Source organism: Sebastes umbrosus, chromosome 1, assembly GCF_015220745.1.
Source record: "Sebastes umbrosus isolate fSebUmb1 chromosome 1, fSebUmb1.pri, whole genome shotgun sequence".
Taxonomy (NCBI): Eukaryota; Metazoa; Chordata; class Actinopteri; order Perciformes; family Sebastidae; genus Sebastes; species Sebastes umbrosus.
In genome coordinates, this window is record NC_051269.1 from 39024235 (window position 1) to 39037158 (window position 12924).

Genomic DNA, 12924 nt, shown 5'->3' on the forward strand with positions numbered 1-12924 from the left:
TTAAAATGAACACCCTAAATATAATATATATATAATAATATATAATTCGCAAAACAAGTACTTTTACTTTTGATCTTTCAAGTACATTTTGATTATAATACTTCTGTACTTTTACTTAAGTAAGATTTAAAATGAATGACTTGTAATGGAGTACTTGTACTTCTTCCACTACGGAGTGTAACATGCACGTGTCTGACCGATACATAAGCTACTGCTGTCACAGGTTCATCTCTGGTATTCACATCACTGCTAACGTACAGAAAAAGATTTTTTCTCATGTTTTTTACTATAGTTCCTGGAACCAAACAAATACCAAATAAAGTTTCAGTTCCAGTTCAGATTCTCTCTCTCGCTCACCCACTCTTTCTCTTGTTATCTCTCTGTCTTTACCTTGGTCTTTTTTTAGACTAGTCAGGTAGTCACTTGGATAAATGTTTTGCAAGCCACAGTCAACATGAAACAAAATTTCCATCCCATATATAAACCACGTATTCATAAGAAAGCCGAACAGTAAGAGCGTCTTTCAGCCCCTTGATGAGCTAAGTCAGCATTAACCCATTCAGATCTCCTGCAAATGCTGGTTTTATGACAGAGATATTCAAGAGATTAAGTGTTTGTGCTGTTGTACAAAAGCTCACTGAACTCCAAAAAAAAGTCCTGTACAACTGAACCATCATTCTTTCTGCTGTTGTCTGTTCCCCACCGCTGGGAACACTCAATTTGTTTTTCACAGATCACGTTTTTACATGAGAGCTGTGCGCCTGTTGTTACCGCCTGCTGTTATGTCACCTGACTACCGGTGTGCGTGTGCATGCTTACTGTACAGAGGTAAAGCACATCAGTCTCAGGAAACAGGGGAATACTACCAGCACCAAGCTATTACAGTACACAAAATGCTCCTACAGCGTCTCCTATCATCATTCAAATTGCATTTAAGATGAATTGACAACATGATTTTGATTTGAGAACTCGTGCAGCTATGATGGATTCATAAAAATTAATTTAAATTTCACTCAAGTTTTGAGTTGGTCGTTTTTTCCCCTATAAAATATATGGTTGAGTAATGAGTATGGTCTACACTCATACAGCTAATGTCTGGGACTGATGTACTAGTGAGAGTGAGTCTTGTATTATACAGAGAGAAATGAGCGCTGTGTATATCATAGACTGTATATAAAGATGGACGACATGGCGGCTCCCGAAAAATGAAGTCAAAACCCCCTGGTGGCTGGTTGCAGTATACGTCATAAAGCCCCGCCCCCTCAATGTTAGCGGAAGGGACTAAAAAAAGTAAGTACAAATATTTTTTTTTTTTGTCATTTCAGGTGGTTCTCATCACACTGACGTCTGTTCTAGGCCTGCACGATTTAAAAAAAAAAATTATATTGCAACTGCGATGTGATTGATTTGCTAAATTAGAGGGAATGATCATTTTAACATCATTATTCTCATTTCTATTGATAAACATATGAAAATGATTATGGTGTGAGATGTTTCCTTAGGTCTGTGGAATATGATGTGTAGCCCAGGACATCTCTGCAGCACCGCAAAATTGAATTTAAAATCGTATTTTGACACACATTTTAACTTTTAACAAATATTGCGAATTTTAACAAATACTGCATTTGAAAATTGCACTAGGTCGCATTTGATTAATTGTGCTGCCCTAGTACGTTCAAGTGTTCATTTTGTCTGATAAATTTGGTTTTAATTAGTTATTCGATGCTATGAAAAGGGGTTGAGACGTCATGATTGGCAGCTGCTCTGAGTGAAGTAGTCGTGGAGCTGGAAGCTTGAGAATTGTACGTAGAGAATGTCAAGAGGAGATATAACTTTATCTTTAACTTTCCATAACCATGATTGTCTGATTCAAACATAGACTGTATTTAAAGATCTTTATATACAGTCTATGGTTCATATACTTAATGACAATGTCGCTAGCTAGCTTAGCAACATTTCCACTGATAGCCAGCGCTGTCCGACCATTGTGTGTGTTTATATCAGACACGCAGATGTATAGAGATATTATGATTAGTTGTTGTGTCTATCTAGACAAACAGCTACGTGGTGCTAACGTAGCAGCTAGGTGGCTCACGCTAACAAGCTGTGGGCGTGCTCGACTCGTGATTGGCTTGTGCAGGTGTGTGGGCGGGACCTTGATACCGCAGCTCTATCCCGCGATCATTACTGCTTCAAATGATGATGTCAAAAATGCATGATGGCGGTGTCCTTATCCAGGATATTTTGGCTTCATTTTTGCACAGTGGGAGGAAGTGGAGATGCGTCGTCCATCCATATATACAGTCCACGGTGTAAACGATCAGGTTAACGAACAAGGGTTTCCCTCAGCTGTAAATCACCCATATACATTATATAGACTGTTGTTGCACTCGTGAGGATCGACAACTGGATTTAGCTGACTGTACGAACGCAGCCTACGTAGCCGCTTCCCGCCTCTGTATTCATTTGCACGCGACGGTAACTTTGCGGTAGACCATTCCAAACTTGCCGGTCGCTGCACGTCACATGGCGGACCACTGTTCTTGCTGTTGTGTGGTTCTGGCGAGACCTTTGCAGGATCAGCAGCAGACACTGCTGCTGTCGCCATCATCTGAAAAAGGGACTTTACACACATCCGCAGCCTCTGATGCTGAGCGGCTCTGTTAAAAGCCACAGATGTACCAAACCTTGACATGGATGTTTGTGTGGATCTCATCTTTACAGTTGCTTGATAAACCAGAGCCTCAAACACTCTTCATATAAATCCAAGTATCGGCCAAATATTACCTCAAACATTTTTAAGTTGGTGCTTTCTAACATGACTCAACTAGTGTGCGCTCATAGCAGACAAGTGGGCTAGAAAAGAGAATCCCTAGCCATAGTCATTCCTAGCCAGGGGTGTGTTCAGCCAATTGGCTGTAATAAACAAAAATGTTGTTTTGGAAACTGGGTTGGGACTTGAATTCATTATGACCTGGCCTTTCACTGAAATCTTAATATTGAAATTGCTTCTGATAAAACCACAGCTGGCGACAACTTTTCCCCTCTTTTCCTCTGGCAAAGACACTTTTGAGCAAAGTCAAAAAATGATGCCATGACCTGAGTGAAGACTCTACTGAAAGTACCAAATGTGATCTACTATGGCCGGAGTTATAAATGAGGAATAGCAAGGACCGCTATTATCTCACAATGTCCAAAATCTAAAGCTGAGGTATATGGTCAACCAAGGGGCATACAATATGGACAAAATGAATAATGTGATGATCACTATAACATTATGGCTGTGGAAGAGTTTTATTAAAAGCAACATTCTGTAATTGAAAAATATTTTTGTGAAGTCACTTCACACGGACACATTACTTATTTGAAAATGAGTAACGCCACTAATTTCAAAGGGGTCCCTTGACCTCTGACCTCAAGATATGTGAATGAAAATGGGTTCTATGGTTACCCACAAGTCTCCCCTTTACAGACATGTCCACTTTATGATAATCACATGCAGTTTGGGGCAAGTCATAGTCAAGTCAGCACACTGACACACTGACAGCTGTTGGGCTGCAGTTTGTCATGTTATGATTTGAGCATATTGTTTATGCTAAATGCAGTACCTGTGAGGGTTTCTGGACAATATTTGTTATTGTTTTGTGTTGTTAATTGATTTCCAATAATAAATATATACATACATTTGCATAAAGCAGCATATTTGCCCACTTTCATGTAAATAAGAGTATTAAATACTTGACAAATCTCCCTTTAAGGTACATTTTGAACAGAAAAAAAATGTGTGATTAATTTGCGATTAAATGTTTTAATCGATTTACAGCCCTAAAAATTAGAATTTTGGCATTTAGTATAATCGTATGGAAAGATATAAATGATATCACTGCTAAACAAAATTGGAGTAATCATCAAAAGTGCTCCTTTAATCACCAAAACAACCGTGACAAAGTGTTTATCTGGTCAGCACATGCAGCTAATGGTTAGCCACGCTACCTGCTCCAACACATAATTCCATCCCGGGCTAATCTATCGACCGAGATGATAAACAAAAAAATAACTCCTGTGAAAATAACCATCTCCGACTGAGTGGTTTGGGAATGGAGCCCCACCCTGTTTACAACACTGAGAACAAAAACAAACTCCCTCCAAGGAGCCCGGGCAAATGCAAGTCACACACACACACACACACACACTCCATCCAACACAGGCAAACAACAACAATGTCTGAAGATCTACTGGGAGAGCGGGGCTATCAAACAACAGCAGGCTGCGCGCAAACAAGGTGTGCATCTCTGTATGTTTGAGGGAATTGGAGAGCGAGAGAAAAGTGTCTGAGAGAGACAGAGAGAGAGAGAGAAAGCGAGAGTTGGTGTGAAAGTGGAATTGAGTAGCAAACAAAGTCAAACACCACCCCCACCGCCGCCCCGGTCTCAGGTCAACTGAATCATCAGGAGTCAGGGAAGATACCGTCACCACCTTCCATGAATAGCTCACAAAAACCACATCAGTATGACTTCACCGTGGCAGACCCAGTAGCTTGAGAACACTCTCCCTCAATATCCAGGGGACTCTGAATGAAGAGGTAATGAATCTCAGTTAACAAGGCCATTATCAGTGAAGGAACTACATCATCCAGGAGGGACTCCAAATCCACGAGGCCCTTACATACGCTGGCCTTTTATAGTTGCTATTAACTGCTCAGGTACACAACTGTGCCATGAAAAAGCAGCACAAAGATAAAAGCTTTTGATTTCACGGTGTGCATCATCACAGTAAACAATGAGGCTCTATAAGGGACACGGGCCCAATTAGCCATCGCTGCTCTCCGCTGTCAACTATTTAAACAGTCTGCTAGGATGATAATAGTAACCTGCATACTTTCATCTGTGCTCCAGACTCATCAGCATCAGCAGTAGCACCTTTGCTGAAGCGCCTGTGCACTGCATCTTGGGTAATTACTGCTTCCCAATTACCACCCAGCTGGTAAATATATATCAAATAAACAAGCAACAACCCGTCAATTAGGAGCACCCTTTCATAATGGGGGGTCCAAAATGATGTTTTATGTACAGATGGAAGAGAGCGGTGTGAACACGGAGCACTTCAAAGTGAACTCGTATCTGCGGTTAAGAGTACATCGGTTTGTAAAATAATTAAATCACATGTTTTTCAGGCAATTAACATTAAAAGGTGTTTTAATTGCCAAGAGGGCAAAATACACAACATGGGAACAGTGTTGTTCCACAAAGAAAAGGACTTCAAAATTAAACTTTTTCTTCATAGACGAGTGCAGAGGGACAGTAACATCTTTGAATTCAAAAGGCAAAGAGAACAGCTGCAGTAACAGTCATTGTTTTGATAAGTTTGGATTAAATTACGGATGCTAATTTAGAATTTTTTTCCTTCTTTCTCATTAACCGATTATTAACCGACAAGATTAGTGCATTGCATGCAGCGGTGCATGCAGCTGCAGCGTATGTGCAAAACAGACAACCGAGTCCCCAGTTCACCCGTCTGGGACCGTTAGCATCCATGATGCTGCGTGTATTGTGGTGGACACATGCAGACAATTTCCCAGTAAGTCTCCACCACCTCTCAATCACTTAGTTTAGCTGCAGGTTTGTCAACTGTGCGTCTGCCTGGCGTAACGTTAGCGAGTGTCCGACAGACCGTGTGTGTGTGTGTGTGTGTGTGTGTGTGTGTGTGGGTGGCGGCAGTGAGTGCGGGGTTGTCGGTGGCATTACAGCTGTGAACGTAGCAGTGCAGTGTGTGTACAGTTTATTTGTCAGTGAATAAATGCTACAACTCCTCAGATCAAGACCCGGGCCGACTTCCTGTATCTTGCAACACCGGCTCAGACTCTCTTAAGGTAGGCTGTTAAGGTGGACGAGCTTTTCTCCTTAAAGTGACGAGCCTCTCCTCTGAGTTTTGGTCAGCATTTTATTACATTTTCAATATTTCTTTTAACCGTTTAACCAAGAGCACTTCTCGGTTAAAATTCGTAAAGTCGGTTAACGGGTAATTAATAACATCCCTATAAACTATTAACTTCTTAACAATTCGACGGCCCGCCGGAGGGAATGGCCGCTATTCCATCTTTCAGAGGTTGTAGCGGGCTCAGTTTTAAAGCTAAAGTGGAGATACTGGTGTCATATGAAACTAGAAAACTTAACAAATCGATTGTTGATGGGAAGAACGTTAAATAACACTCCAAAGTCACACAAATTTTTGGCAAGGAAAAAACTGGTATGGTCATTTTCAAAGGGGGTCCTTTGACCTCCGACTTCAAGATATGTGAATGAAAACTCTGAGAAGAACAGAGTGAAAACTGTATCTTATTAGAAAAAACATGTATTATCTAATACGGGAACAAGCGCTGTTCCACAAAGAAAAAAGGACTTGAAAATGAAACTTGGCCTTTTTCTTCACAGACGAGTGCAGAGGGACAGCAACATTGTTGAATTCAAAAGGCAAAGAGAACAGCTGCAGTAACAGTCTGTCAACAAAAATTTGCATTGCTGCTCTCTCCTCATCTCCATTACTCTCTCCTGTCTCTCCTCGAGCCCACGGAGCTGCCGGCTTAGATCTGAGTACTCTGATGGCTTATCACATAGCGAGCAGCAGGCTAAGCCGGAGTGATGCACCCAAAAGACATGATCAAAGCGCACCAACTTTCCACCCGGCAATGATGATGGAAGAGCAGGCCCTGCCATGTTATGTTTCTTATTAGGCTGGGACTGCCAACTGAAAACACAGCCAAGAAGTCAAGGATGAGGCCCTTAAAGATGTGCTCCTGTAACCTTATTCTACTTTACGCTGCCTACTGGAGTTAACAGGGTTTAAGTGACATTTTCATAGTAGTCAATTTCAGTTTTGCTACCCTCATTCACACGGCATAATGATGATTTAACCTAATAGCCAGATTATGAAAGCTTTTATTTTGCAGCTCATCCAGTTTTTGGACAGTTTTGTGCAAAGTGAAGACTTTTTATATTACAGGAACCTGTGAGATAACACGAGCAGCCACCACAACTGAACCACTAGAACCTAACACGTCACAAACAGACAAAGAAAAAACATGTATCACAGATCTAACCGCATGTGTTTCACTGAAAAGTGGTTTCTACTGGCGACGGCAACACAAATAAATATCAATCCGCGCAACTTGTCATCAAAATATAAAAAAAAAAAAAGAGTTTAACCTTTAGAAATCTTCTTAAACTCTCACGTCACATTGTCTATTTCAGGTCAATATTAGGGGTGTAAATCACAAGTTTCATCACAATATGATATTAAATCAATTCTTTGGCCAACGATACGATATTTGCTGATATCACAAGGTCTGCCACAATACGGTTTTGATTAATTCCGGTGCCTGCGATCAATATGAGATGATATACGTACATCTATTTAACACAATCTCTCACATTTACATAATGTCACTAAGGATAGACTGAGACTGATACCAGATTGGATATCGGGCCGATACTGACTCAAATAGCTGGATCAGATATCGGTGACCATGGGGTCGATCTATTAAATTCAATTTTATGTTAATATACTATATACATTTTATACTAGAATTTTTAATTCTTGTTACTGCATTAAACCGGGTTACACCTGATTTGTAATTTTTTTGCCAAGTTGTTGGTGTATGTATTGTATTTTAATAATAAATAACAATTCACTAAATGTATGTTATATTATCAATGTATTTATTTGTTACATTTTGTTTTACAAAGTTAGGAAAGCAATGTTCAAGTCAAGCCTGACACATAAAAGAATGATCTCAGTCACTTCCACACAGTGAGGCATACAGCTTATTAATTTAACATTGGTATCGGATCGGTACTCGGTATCGCTATCAGTGTCAAGACTGAAAAAGTCAGATTGATGCATCCCTAAAACTCAAAAACGGCAGCTAAAATATGATTTGACAATTTTATTACTGGGCTCTGTAAGAAGTTAGTGCGCTTGGACAAAAACACAGACGTGCCGTGGAAATTTCAAAATAAAGGTGCATCTTAAAGATGATATGTACCGATGTCTTCACTTTGCACTGATGATATTGATCATTGAATCTATATACAGTATGTAGATCCAGATCTATGTATTGTTACAGTCCCTAGTAAATATCACATCCAACATCAGTGAGGCCAACATGCATGCCACCATATGAGTTCAGGAATAGCCTAATTCCAACGTTATCTGCTCCGGGAACTCAACAGTCACGTTATTTTTCTCTTCTTCTGACTTTTGAAAATCCAGTGGAAGTTCAAACAGAGAGAGGAAATCACTTACAGTTTGTCACCTCGGCATGAAACAACACATACTCCCTCTCAGTGTAAACGCTCATCAACGCATATTTGCTAGAAAAATTCCCTAAAAAAATGAAATTATGTCATCCATCAGGCCACCGAAGCCACATCATAAACAGACTGACATACAGACTGGACAGCTGATAGAAACAGGTGCTGAGGTTTCGCCTGGCAGCTGAGCACAGCTTGTAGCATATGGTCGAGCCCCCTCATGTCTGGATGGAAATGTTTGTAGCTTACCTGCATCGTTCCCAAAACAGACAAGTGCTGCTGTGCTTCTAAAGAAACTCTGATTTTAAGTTATTACATGCTAAGAGGCTCTTGCACTCACTCAAAATGAGAACAGGGGATTGTGTGGGTAAGAAAAACAACCATTTTATAGCTCATAAAGTGTTTAAAGCAAGAAAAAACAAACTTAAACTCAGTCTAGCAGCGACACAATTCATCTCATTAATGATCTAATAATTTTCTAAATTGTGTAAATAATGCATGAACAACTGTATCTGAATAATAAAGATGTAAATGCATACATGTTGAATAGGTTTCAGAGTTTCACTACCCTAATCAGGGTGTCAAATGTCAATGCAAACCACACCACAGTGCGAAGCCAACTCCCTTTCATTTTTCATTTATTTGTTCCAAGTCTTTCTTCATCTTTTTCAGCAACACGCTCGATCAGATCAGCTTTTTCCTGCAGCTTTCTCAAGTATCACGTGAGTATTTGCAAAAACACACATCACACATTTTACCTAGACTGAAATCCAATGCAAAATATGTTGATATTAGTCTGAGAATTTGGAAAACAGCCTACTTATTTATACAGTAATTGTTAAAAGCAATGATACAAGGAAAGGAACAGAATATAACTTATTGATATAACAGAGGCAAAATGTTCTGCAGCCCATCTATTCTAATACAAACTTAACTGCATGTGCAACAAGCCAATTATCTATTAAAATAACAACTCTACTTTCATCTGAAACAAACACACCAACAACTACTGCAAAACAACAATTGTCAGACAACAAAATCTTCAATATTTTCCAACAATGGACACAATCTGTGCTGTATTCCTGAACACAACACCACCACCACCACCACCACCAGCAAATTCATTTTGTAACGCACCTTAACTGATTGCAGTTGCATGCACAAGGATGACATTTTTTGTCAGCATCCCTCCCTTTATTAAGGACAGATGACAGTAGAAGACAGTAATTAATGGCTGCATGAGTTAATGGCCGTCCTGAGCATTTTTGCAGTCTCCATAGAGACCGAGGAGCTGCACAGAGCACACCTGAAGCTGTCCACTCTCTGACCAATAGCCTTCCCTGGCATGGAGGACCGTCTGCCTAGGCACGCCACAGGGGCCGGGACACACTAACCTTTACCCTGGAAATATTGTTCTGCTTTCCTTTGTTATCACTTCCATTCACGTAATACAGCACTAATGAGCGCGCTGCACTCGTATTCATATTGCCGGTACTCCTACTGCCTTTGTGCTGCGTGAATCAAACATGCAAAAATCACATGACAAATACATTTACCAGAAAATTTCCCTTTTATTCATCTGTCACTTGTCTCCGCTTTGTGCAAAAAGTGTTTCAAGCAACTGGTTTCGAGGGCGTCTTGTATCTGAAATCAAATGAGGGGTGAAGCCGGCAAATAAATCTGAAAGAGACAATACGAACGCAAAACCTTATTCCCACACTGGACCGAAAATAACTCTCCTTATCATTCAGCTGCAAGCAAGGGTGCACAGTCAGTTTGCAGCCCCTCCGTACCCAGCACAGGGTATTTCAATGTGTGTTCACAAATACTGAGCCGTCAGATGAAAGAGAGGGCCGATCCACTCGGGGATGGGAGTCCTCACACTGAATGCATGAGTGACTGATTACTTTCTTACCAGTTGAACCTCAACTCTCTACAAAGAAGAGCCGCAGCCACAGCCTGAAGAGGCCAAACTAGAAACAAGGGCTTTCCAAATAATACAAAATCACAGACTGGTGCGTTAAGGATCTTGCGTCACAACAATGCATACAGCTGCTCTTCCTCAAATTTCAAGCTTTTTTTTTTTTTTTTACTTTCCCCCCCTGCCAACTCAATTTATTCAGTTGTAGTATGGAGCAGAGAAAGTACAGCCACACTAGAAGCAGACGCGGGGGACGGAGGTTGTTCCCATCAGAAACAGCAGCACAAAGCTGAATGTGTCAAACGGAAGGCCCCAGAAAAAGTTGCAAAGAAAGTTCATCCCCGTGTTTTAAAACCTGGGTCAGCATTTGCGAAGGTCCATTTCTGCATAAGTGAGCACACAAACCCCAGTGCCTGTTCAAATAGTCTGCAGCTCTCTCTCAGGCAGCTCATGACAACAGCCCAGCAGCAGCACTGTTTGATCTCCAATGTTTTCCTTAATCTGGGTTGTCAAGGTTCGCTTGTTGGAGGCTGTTTACTTTACTTCTCCTACAAAAAAAAGTGTTTTTTTCCCCTCAGACAATGACTAATCCAAAGACCAAGAAGGAGGGAGCACTGCCAGCAATACTTGTTAAAGCTGCAGTTTCCCTTTTGTAAAAAATTTCAGATGGTTTTAGTCCTGCTGTTGCCAGCTGCAGACTTACTGTAAAAAAAAAATAATATTAGGGTATTGTTTCACTGTTATATGTATGCAGTTCACTCTCGATAGACATGCATAATCTGTACCTATTTTTACTATATTAAATACAAATTTTAGGTGAGAATTTTTTACAAATTAATAATAAATCATGATTTAACTACATGATACATGTGTTTATACTGTAATACATAAATATATATTTAAAAAGCTGCACATTAAAAATGCATTATCACACTGTTAACCAATTTGTCTGCAATACACCTGTTATAAAATATTAATTTAAACAGAAAATATATCTAAAATATTTTTAATACAAGTTTATTTAATTTGATTTGCTTTGAATTTATTTCAAAATATTTTTGCTCAAGTACAGTGCAGTTAATTTACACGTACACACTATAAGCAATTCATTGTTAATTTAACAAAATTTAAACTATTTTTCACAAGTAATAAAATGTTCTGCAACGTCAGCCTGTTTACATACAGTTAAGAAAATGTTCAACTTTAACTCACACTATAGTCTGACTCAATAAAACCACTTCAAACTTTTAAGCAATACAGTTAAATACAACTTTTAAAGTTGAGCTGTGACTTTAAGTTGTCACAGCTATAATTTTAAAATAATTCTTTAAATCCTTTGTGTTGATGAAAAGTTAAACTATGGAGGTGAATATCCGCTTTATTGTTGTGTGTAGGCTCGACCGAAAACACAAGAACAGCCTTAAACAACGCATAAGCCAAATAAAAGTCTGTTAACTAAAAAGCTCTATTAGTATTATAATAACTATAGTTTAAGGCTTGTTGTAATGCTTTTCCTCTCCGGTCTTTCGGAGAGAGTTTGCAGGACAGCTAACACGTGGGGGGGAAAGCTCCCTCTCTGGTCTGACTCCAAAAGAAATCACGGCACTCAAAACTTCCCTTTCACCGCGTTAACGAAACTTTCTTTACGGCTGTACGAGTAACAGGTTGTAATTAACTGTTTACGGCAACTATACGGTTATAAAGGTGCATTTCCACCCTGCGTGGGGGTGGTGGGGGTCTCGACTTAAACATAAGTTAGAAACTTTACCCCCCCAAAAAAGTACTACAACTTAGCTACAAAAAACACCAAAACGTTACAGCAGCTACCCAACACATGCTAATAAACACAGGTGTTTTATTTAATTGTATCAAATTGTATCAAAATGTATCAAAATGAGAATGGAACTCCAAAAATGGAATGTGTGTGAGGCATTCGAACGCAGCATCAGCAGGTATCCAGACATTCTACACACACACACACAGCAGGAGAATAAAGAGCTAATGTTAACATGATGAGAATAGTGAAACTTACCGCTTTACAGCACGCGAACAGGCGCACGCGGAGGGGTACCGATTCGCTAAGATATAACGAGCCCGTGCACGCGAGCTTGTGTACCGAGTAACGCGTGCGACAACAAATCGCACCCGTAAACAGCAACAATATTACATATTACTCCGCCTGCCTCGGTGGTGGTGGTGGTGGGTGGTGGAGGAGGAGGAGGTGGGGGGACTAACTAACTAACTTAACTACAAGGAGAAAAAAGAGCTCATCTTACCGAGGAGGGCGTCGGGGAGAGGAAAAAAAAAATGTGGAGTTTCACCCTCGCAGTGTGCCTCGCATGAGAAAAGAAGCTCCTCTCTTAATGTTAGATTTTAAACACGCCGAGAAAAGAAGAAGAAGAAGCAGGAGGAAAAAAAAAAAAAGGAAGAATCGCGGATTTGGATGTTGTTGTTGTTGATGTTCCAAGTCCGTGACGTCATATCCACCTGCTGGGTAAACAACGTTCATTGCATCTCAGATCCCTTCACAGAAACATCACACAAGAAGAAGAAGAAGTAGAATTCAGTAGTAGTAGTAGTAGTAGTAGTAGAGCTCCTTTCTGTGGGGAAATGTAATGATATGCATTAGTTTTTAGCTGAAAGTGTGACAGGAGAGAGAGGGGGCTGTCAGAAAAGCTAAAATGTCTAAGCTGA

The 12924-nt window shown here is 40.1% G+C and overlaps 1 protein-coding gene across 2 annotated transcripts in view; it reads right to left on the bottom strand.

Moving 5' to 3' along the window:
* foxp1b (forkhead box P1b) overlaps positions 1-12692 on the bottom strand; it is a 196606-nt gene extending 183914 nt beyond the window's left edge. For both annotated transcript variants that reach the window (XM_037766652.1, XM_037766725.1), the window contains exon 1: positions 12507-12692. The gene's annotated coding sequence lies outside the window, so the exon portion shown is untranslated. The remainder of the gene's footprint in view (positions 1-12506) is intronic.
* Between the last annotated feature and the right edge of the window lie 232 nt (positions 12693-12924).